General features: G+C 40.2%; 1 long non-coding RNA gene across 1 annotated transcript in view; it reads left to right on the plus strand.

Moving 5' to 3' along the window:
* The window catches only part of LOC125301195, a 39,772-nt gene that overhangs the window by 25,241 nt on the left and 5,575 nt on the right, over positions 1–8,956 (plus strand). The window contains exon 2 of the long non-coding RNA XR_007194684.1: positions 8,583–8,687. This is a non-coding gene — a long non-coding RNA (uncharacterized LOC125301195). The remainder of the gene's footprint in view (positions 1–8,582; positions 8,688–8,956) is intronic.

Consider the following 8,956-nt stretch of genomic DNA (forward strand, 5'->3'; position numbering starts at 1 on the left):
TATCAACTTCTATGTAAATTGTCTGTTTTTTGGTCAGGAGACAATAGAATCTACCAGCTACTACTTATCTAGCATTATAGCTAAGTGGAAAGTCAATAACAAGTGTTTTGGACGTGAAATATATTCATTTACAGAAACAAACATTTGTAGAGATATACATTGAAATACACATATTTTTTACAAATAATTGGGATGGAGTTTCTTCTATACTACTTTATTTTGGAATTGGCTTAATGTTGTCTGTCCATTTCTGCCATACAGATTTCACCAGCAAAACAGAAAACTTGTATTTCAATCGACTGTATTAATGTGGCCTAAGGCCTCAATTAGCCATTAGCCAAAATACAATTTGTCCTCCAGCTTGTCAATAAGCTTTAAACATGGCAGGGGGCCAGTATTTTTGCTATATAGATTCTCACTTAAAATCATTAGTGAATTGATCAACTCCTTAGTTACTTGATAGCTCAAGGTCATCTTGAGACAACAGCCTCAGTACTGAATAACATGAAATTTGTGAGTGCCTCCATTTACAAATTGAAGGGATTGTTGCTTCTCTCACCCATTTGATACAATCAGACAGCATTGCACATCATTTTGCTGCTGGGTGAAGTTAAGTGTCAACAGGGGCGTCGAACTGGGAGTAAAAGTGGGACTGATTACCAGGGCCTCACGGGAGGAGTGGGCCCTTGAAAAGTCAGAAATATATGCATGAGGGGGGACATGGGGGCCGATCAGGACTGCCTATGCATAGGGCCCAGGATCTTGTGCTACGCCCCTGAGTGTCAAGGACCAGGATAACAGGTTTTATTGCAGTGTTTAAGAGTACTCAATGAGGGCTTCAAGTATAGAACTGAAATGACACTGACGGGTGCAGGGACTTCTGTTCAGTACTTTGACATCCCCCCTCTTGGCTGAGGAACAGAACGCTCTGAAGTCACTGAGTATGTCACCAAACCCTTGAAATGTTAACTCCTATAGGCTGCTTCTGTACACACTGGCATTGTCAAGCAGGAGCAATGGGATGGTGGGAATGATTCAGAGCTTTATACTGTACAGTTGCTTTCACGGAGGAAGAAATAAAAAATGAAATGGAAAATGATTTTTGACAGAGGTTAGGCTGCCGGTTTTTGCATTCACACATCACCATGTGGACAGAGTGCATCTGCTATTTTTAAAGAACATAGGTACAGTCAAGAACCAACCCACCATGGCAACAAAATGCCTATGAACAATGTCAAAGCATGGGTTAGAACTGAGAAAGTGGGTTTGGCAAATTTGGCAGAATATTTTTTTTCCCATTGCTTTGAACCTTTCAACTAAAATGTGATGCACTTGAAAAACAGCATTGCCATATAAACCCAGTTTTCTTGTTCCACTGAAGTTTAACAGAAGTCGTATGAAATGAATGCCTAACTTTGGTCTTGCTTGGGCAGCAAAACAATCAGTCTTGCAACACAAATATGTCAGTCAATAGATCTTGCTTTCAATGAGTCTATTGTTTGAGATCTTGTCAAAAGCGAAAACAATGCTTTTAGCTACGATGCAAAGCTGAGGAAGCGAATTGATCTGTCTTCAAATGAAACCATATTCACATGAGGATTTACGTGGATTCATATTGAGCCATATCTAGTGCCTTGAGAACACAAAAAGTTAGTTCTTCAGTCACAGAACAATCAACATAATTGCAGCAGTCTGAGGTGTTTTCCAGGAAATAACTGAAAGAAAGAAACATAAAACATGCTCTTGAATCGAGTCCTTCTTTTAAACTTGTGTGAAAGTGACTCCATGATGTGAAAACAACCCAAAAACAGCATGAACACCTGTGTATATGTCCAACCAGCTCCCGGGCAAAAAGCAGGGAAGCTCATTATGGTTTACTTTAGTACCGCCAGACATTTTTTTTCTCCACTGCTCTCTCGCATTGGAGCATTTCTTATATGAAGCTGTCCCCCAACCAACTCACCCCAACCCCCACCACCATCCTTCCCCATCCAACCATTCTCCCACCCCCATCACTCCACCATCCTTGTTAAGCAGAGCCTCACATTAGTCTAACTCGTTCTTCCTCTGAGATTTCGAGCCTTGTCAGCCCCAAGGTTTACTTAATCACTCAGTGAATGTGGCCATCCGGCAGCTCCCCTCACTGGCCCTGGACGCTAATAGAGAGGCCAGTGAGACCCAGTTGGAACATGTGGGGCGCCTCGTTAGTGATGCAGGTATTTAGGGAAGCGGTCAATTTTGAATCACAGGATAATTTATCATATACTCAACTATACTCCGTTGAGCGATAGGCACACATACAGTAATTCCAGAGCAGATGTATATATCTGTGTGTGTGTGTGTATATGTGTATTTTCTCACAGGTGTGGTGAGTGCTGGAATGTTGACACACTCAATTTGGGCTGCAATAAATATTTCCACTGTTTAGGTGGCACGCCCCCTCCCCTCAGCAATGAGATTTGGTTTGTAATGTAGAGCGTGCTTCGCTGACTCTTGCTTTCTGCAGGCAGCTGTGAAGAGACAGACTCAATGATGATAAAACGTCACCTTCATCTGCAGAATGACGTGGCTCCACATAATTGGGTTTTTCCTGCAGCTTGCTGTCAAAGTCGTGGATTTGATCAATGCACTCCAAATACCCTCAAACAACAAAGTCTTTTGTTTACATTGTGGAAACAGCACAAGTGGATTACAAATATCAACCAAGGGGGAAAAAATGAGGCATGACATGTACTTCCACAAACTGTTTTTTTTTTTTACATAAAACCTGGCACTTATTATTCTTTAGCTGGGGACACAGCAAACATGCCACTTAAGTAAAAGCACAACTTCAGCTGGAATTCTGGTCATCTTTTTTTGAGGACGACTTTTCTTTGTATTGAAAGCAAGGAGACCTGGCAGCCGCACTGGCTGAGAACAATCTCAGTCCTGAGTGTTTATTATTAGGACTGTGTTATAAAGGCTGGCACCGGCACGTTAGAAATGTCATACATCCTCCATAATGAACTGCGAGTCCACTTTATTCCCCAACTTCCCCGCTGCTGCTTTGCCGGCATTAATCCATGCAATCTGCCACACCACCTCGGTCCCTCCTCTCATTAGCAGTGACAGGTAGCACAATGCAAATAATGAGGAAGTGCCCGCCAGTCAAGCCAGCCGACATGTACAGTATGAGACTGAGCGAGAGAGAGCAGAGGGAAGAAAGGCAAAAAGCGCCATGAGTGAAAAGCCATCATAAACGAGAAAATACCCGAGAGAACATGGCCGCCTCCTCGAGCAGTGGCGAGGAGGAGAGGGTGGGGGGTACTTGCAGGACAGATTCATTTCGCCTCCAAAATAGCGGCCTTCCTCCCGGCCCCCATGTGCCAATCACCGCCTAATGATGTGAGTGTCTGCAATGTTCAAAATTAGGCTGGGACAAAAAAAGCTAGATGACAATAAATGCCAGTAACTCCCCAGAAGCAAAGGGATTCCTGTGGAATGTAATTTGATATTGTTTACTTCAAGAAATGGGAAGTTGTGACAAACAAAACAATTATTTTCTTCCCTGCCAGTCGTATGTGTCTGCTATGCCCCACGAGAGAAAAATACCATTTTCTCAAATTTATCTCCATGGTGTCAGTGCAATCATTATTATCCAATCAGTATGGCTGAGTTTAATTGGTTGATTGCCAAACAGTAATTTTCAAACCATATATTGTATGTCATCATTAAAAACATAGTCCACAATTAATTAATCTTCCTTTTGCTCTACTGAAACTCCAATCCTAGCTGAAATGGATACACAGATTTATATTCAGTATTTACATATTTTCTTGTACTAACTGTGTACAAGAAAAACAAATACAATCTGTACTTAAAAACAGTACTTCAACATGTATGAGGTACTAGTCATAAGTCTATGGCATGAGCATTGTTATTTGGGTGGGCCTTTTTCACCGTCCTTAGCAAATATTCAAATCTCTAACTTGTATAATAAATTGGCTTTAATTTTTAGAATTAGCTGTAAAACAATCCTGTAAATGTCTAAACTGACGTGTAATATAGAGCACTTACACTTATTAGCATTTGGTCCTGAGTCTTTGAGAGTATGGTTTGTTTAATGTTTTCAATGTCACATAGCCTGAGGTGAAAATAATGTACACTAGTCTACTATAACCCTGGAAAACAGCATATTGCAGCTGAGTCATAGTGAATATCACCTTGTCCCCTTCCTTAATGCTCATATGGAGTGGTGGAATGTATCGTCATGTTCAGCAGAGCACAGTGTGTGAAAGAAAGACACCATGACAGCTATGACCAAGTTCATCAGTGATGGTGGAAAAATGAATACTATCCATGTCTGAAAGGTCTGAAGGTTCTTTTTTTTTTTACAAATTTAACACAAAAGCTAACTACTTTTTTACTAACTATTTTGAGTTGCATAATTTCACTTCTCCAAAGGAGTGACTCTTGAGATAGTGCTGTGAAAGGACTTCCTTTAAAACGGTGGGATGTTGTCACTTTAGCAAGCACAGCTCTCTCAAAAGAGGAAACTTTCACTGTTTTGGTAAGGTTAAGGTTGCAATTTCTTCAGTCAATGGACTGGACACAGAAGTCCAACAGAGAGCTCCTTCAGAGCAAAATACAAGGCAACGATAACAGAAGGAGCCTTCATGGAAGAACATTTATTTACTGGCAGTGATTGGGCTGTGATGAGGATGAAGTATTGGTTATTACTTTTTTTTTTTTTAAAGTATATTTTTTGGGCTTTTTTACCTTTATTTGGACAGGACAGTGGAGAGTGACAGGAAGCAAGTGGGAGAGAGAGATGGGGTGGGATCGGGAAATGACCACAGGTCGGATTCGAACCTGGGTCCCCGTGGGCACTCGGACCCGTATATGGTACGGGCGCTGTGGTTATTACTGTAAGATCATCGTCGCCATTGACCCTCCATCATCACTATTATCAGTGGTTCAGGTATCAATTCCTATGTTAAAAAATACTGTGAGTTCCTGTTCTGCATATGCCCTACCTCAGCAATTCTCTGTAATAATGTCTATATATTTCCACTGCTTAACATCACTAATAATGTCACAATGCCCAGTGCACACAAACTAACGCAACGCAAGGAAAATTACTGCAAATTAACTCCATATTTTACAATGTGGGACAGAAATTATGTTCCTAATATATATTTTTTTCCTACCCTGGTCAAACTCCCATCGTGGAATTGAAACTCTCTTAATTGCTTCATGCCTATGAGGGTGTTAAACTGCACAGCATGTGGATGCTTGGGAGAAGACCCTAGTAATTGCCTTAAATACATTCTCAAAATCTCTGCATGTGACGCCGCGCTAGAGGAGGCGTGCAAAATGTGGCGCAGAATTAAGAAATTGAGGTGGCCAACCTTAGAGCTTGCCTTCAGCTATTTCTCTTACCAAATGAGGACTTAACATCACAGTAGGATGCTGTGATTTTCTTAATAGTGAGCAAACTGAATTTGTTTGAACAGTTGCCTGGATTTAACAATACCGGTACGCCTTGGCACAAAAGACACAGAAGGAACTGCAGGCCTGTTTTATTTTGTTTTCCTGTGACACTAATGAACTATTGTTGATCATACCCTGAGAGCAAAGTAATGGGCTTTCAGGCATCTTGGGAGTACAGACCCAACTTGTAACTGGGTTTAAAGTGCTTTATAAGTTTTCCTACTTCAGCAAATAATATCTTGCTCAGGTTATTTACACCTGTGCTCTCTTGTTTTGAGCAGCCATTTCTGGCTCATGTTAACCAGACAGACACTGTTGTACTGCACAATTCACTGTTCACTAATAGCTTTTATAAAAAAAAAAAAAAACTTTTCTGTAGTTCAGTGAGGAAATGTTGTATAAAGGCCTTATCAAAAAGCTCCCTTTCTTTTTCATTATAGAGCGTAAGTCAGTGCTGCAAAATAATCTGATGCTGGAGCTATTTCCGTTTATTTTCTAATCCTGTCCAATTGCTGGGTCTTGATTGAAACTGGGGATCACTGAGAGACACATTTGCATTTGGCCGACCAAACCAGTTTTTTTATAGGCCCCCTTTTCACAATTACATACTCTTGATGTTAATATAACTTTCAGACAGAATTACTTCTTTATGTGCTCTGATGCTTGTACTCCATTAATTTAGTTTTATTGCCACTAAATTAGTTTCACTTACCCCCTCTGGCAGCAAAACGTAATGTGCATAAATATAATTTATGCACCTAAACATCGGCGCTCCAAATATTCTGAGGGAAGAGAAATGCCACAAGAATGTCAATTACCTTCCAAACGCACTCAACCTCAGAACCTTGAAAAAGGAATGCACTTTGGCCAATCTATTTAGGAGAGAGTTATTCTAGTAAAAGTCTTTCACTGCTGGAACACCATGTCTTGCAGCATAGATAACGTTTTTTCCTGGGACCACTTTTCCATTTGAATTGTGTTTTTGCTATAGTGTCACCTTCACCTGCAAATTTCAGTCTGTACTGTTTCAATTTAATGCATGCACATTACATTTTAGTGTTTCCATTAAAGTTGTGGGACTGCTTCTATTACATCCACAAGGTGTGTGTTGGGGATGTGGAGGAAGACAGTGGAGATATTGGGAAGAAGGCATCTATTTTGGAAGTGTTGTCTGATTGGCTTGTATGATGATCCGTGAAGTGCACTGACTTTAAAAAGCAAGCAATGAAGTGTGCAGAGATATAAATAGACAGATAATGATGCAAAGGTGTATATACATACATGTGAAAGCTGAAAATATAGCTTTTCTGGCAGGTGATTTTCAACCTAGAGTTAAACAAAACAAACAGTGACTATAAAACAGATATGGACCTTTCCTGTACATCTTTGATCTTCAATTAACACTTAATTAACTTCAATTAACCACACAATTAATTTACAGGATCTGACATGTTGCAATAAAATGCACCCATGTCATATGCATGGTAGATGAGTGATGTCCTATGTTTACATGGATAAGGAATGAGGTACTGTGTAAATTAGTTTTCTAGTTCATTGTTGGATTACTTGGAGATTCAGAATGTGGATGCTATTTGACCAACTGCTGACAGGATGCATGAACATTTGTTATAAAACATGAAGCTAATCAATTGGATACCATATGTACTCAACAGTATTTGAGGCAAGTCAAATAGCACTATTTGAGGGGCATCAAATACTGTTGGGCACAGATACGGTATCCAATTGATTAGCTTCATGTTTTGTAACAAATTATTGAACATTATAGTGTGATATTTTGAAGTGTACAGTGTAGCCTACCTTACTAGCCTCACAGCTTTTGAACAAATTTCCATTTCTCAGAAAGAAGAAAGTTACTCTGCAACTAGCAGCCCATGTTGTAGCCTTGTGTGTTGCTTGTTGTGTTCATGGAGCCTGAAGTCAAAGTGTGAAGTGTTCTATTATGTTGGTAACGTCAGCTGCATGCTTTTGCCTCTTCTATATCTGGAGGAAGGTGAAAAAATAGAAATCCAACTGAGACCTCGCTCTGGGTTCTAAAAGTGCATCCTTGCTGGCTAAAATGAGACATAAATTTGAACTGACAAGACATCTGTCTTGACAACAATTGTCTATGGCTGGATTGGCTTGAATGTGCATCTCTATGGCCCAAGCCTGCAATATGAAAGGCCCTGGATCAAGCATGCTTCCTCACTACACCTCAGAATTTATATAGCTTATATAAGTCTGACGTCGGTTGCATTTCCTCTGTCCAAATACAAGCTAATTCAACATTGCATGTGTTTTGTATGTTTTCTAGCATCTGTTTTGGTAGACATTTTCAAGACATTTAACAAGCATCTTGTTATAAGGGCTCTCTTATTCATCTCATGAAATATTATATAATAGAGCTATCTATTTAAGTTATGCTTGAGCACTATGGAGGATCATCTTTGAGTTGCTTTGCCGTAGGTAGCTCATTGTTAATGTCTTTGCTGTTACATCATGTGTATCCCATTTTCCATTGATGCCGCAGATACTGTAATTAAATGGGAAGCCTCTGGTTACTAGTTCTTTCCTAATCAAAGTGACAGGGATTCTGGTGGGCTAAAGGACTGATTTTAAAATCAGTGCAATAGCTATGGCATACTACTCTTGTATCTGCTGTATATAATGCTTTTGCATGCACGTGTCCAAATATACTGTAGTACAGTTAATGAAAATGAGCCAAATGTGCTATCTATGTGTTTATCAGAGAGTTAAATACAAAGCAGCAGTTAGTAGACTGTCATCTAGAAAAATCTAATGAGGATTTCCCTTGAAACAGAGCACTTAGAAAATGTGGTTGATTTCAACTTTATACTGTAAAATGAGAGTCCATTCTCAAAAAATAGCAATATCCATAGTGACCCTCACTGACTCTTGAAAGTAAAAGTTGTGCAAACTTCAAATCATCTTCACCTTCATTAGTCAATTTAAATCTGTCCTTTTAGGTGCCATCTCATATCACTGTAAGTATATGAGAAACTTCTGCTTTTATGTTGCACTGAAAGTAAAAAAGTGGACGTTTGTACTGATTCACCGATGTTTGATCCCTCTGCTCACTTCCCCTGCAGGAGTGATGGCTGGAAAGAGAAGCCCATTCCGCTCTCTTTCTCCACGGACACATACAACTCTGCTGATTGCAGTGGACTGGGGGGGCCGTGGGAGAAACATTGAAGGTAATGGGCTTTGATTCTGTGCCCGCCATTCTTCCTGCACCACCACATCTATCAATGTAAATGCAAAAGACAGAGTGGGTCTGCGAGAGGTTATTCTCTGCCTGTCACCGTAAAGCCGATCGGCTGGACCTGACTGACCTGTGGAGAAAGCAATTCTGCTCTAGCGCTTTGTCACTGCTGCTCCCGGTGATGAGCAGTGTACTCCAAGTGTGATCGCCTGCCTCTCACTAATTAAAACCTAAAATATGCTCACATTGAGGTAATTGGAA

This window comes from Alosa alosa, chromosome 9 (assembly GCF_017589495.1).
Source record: "Alosa alosa isolate M-15738 ecotype Scorff River chromosome 9, AALO_Geno_1.1, whole genome shotgun sequence".
Taxonomy (NCBI): Eukaryota; Metazoa; Chordata; class Actinopteri; order Clupeiformes; family Clupeidae; genus Alosa; species Alosa alosa.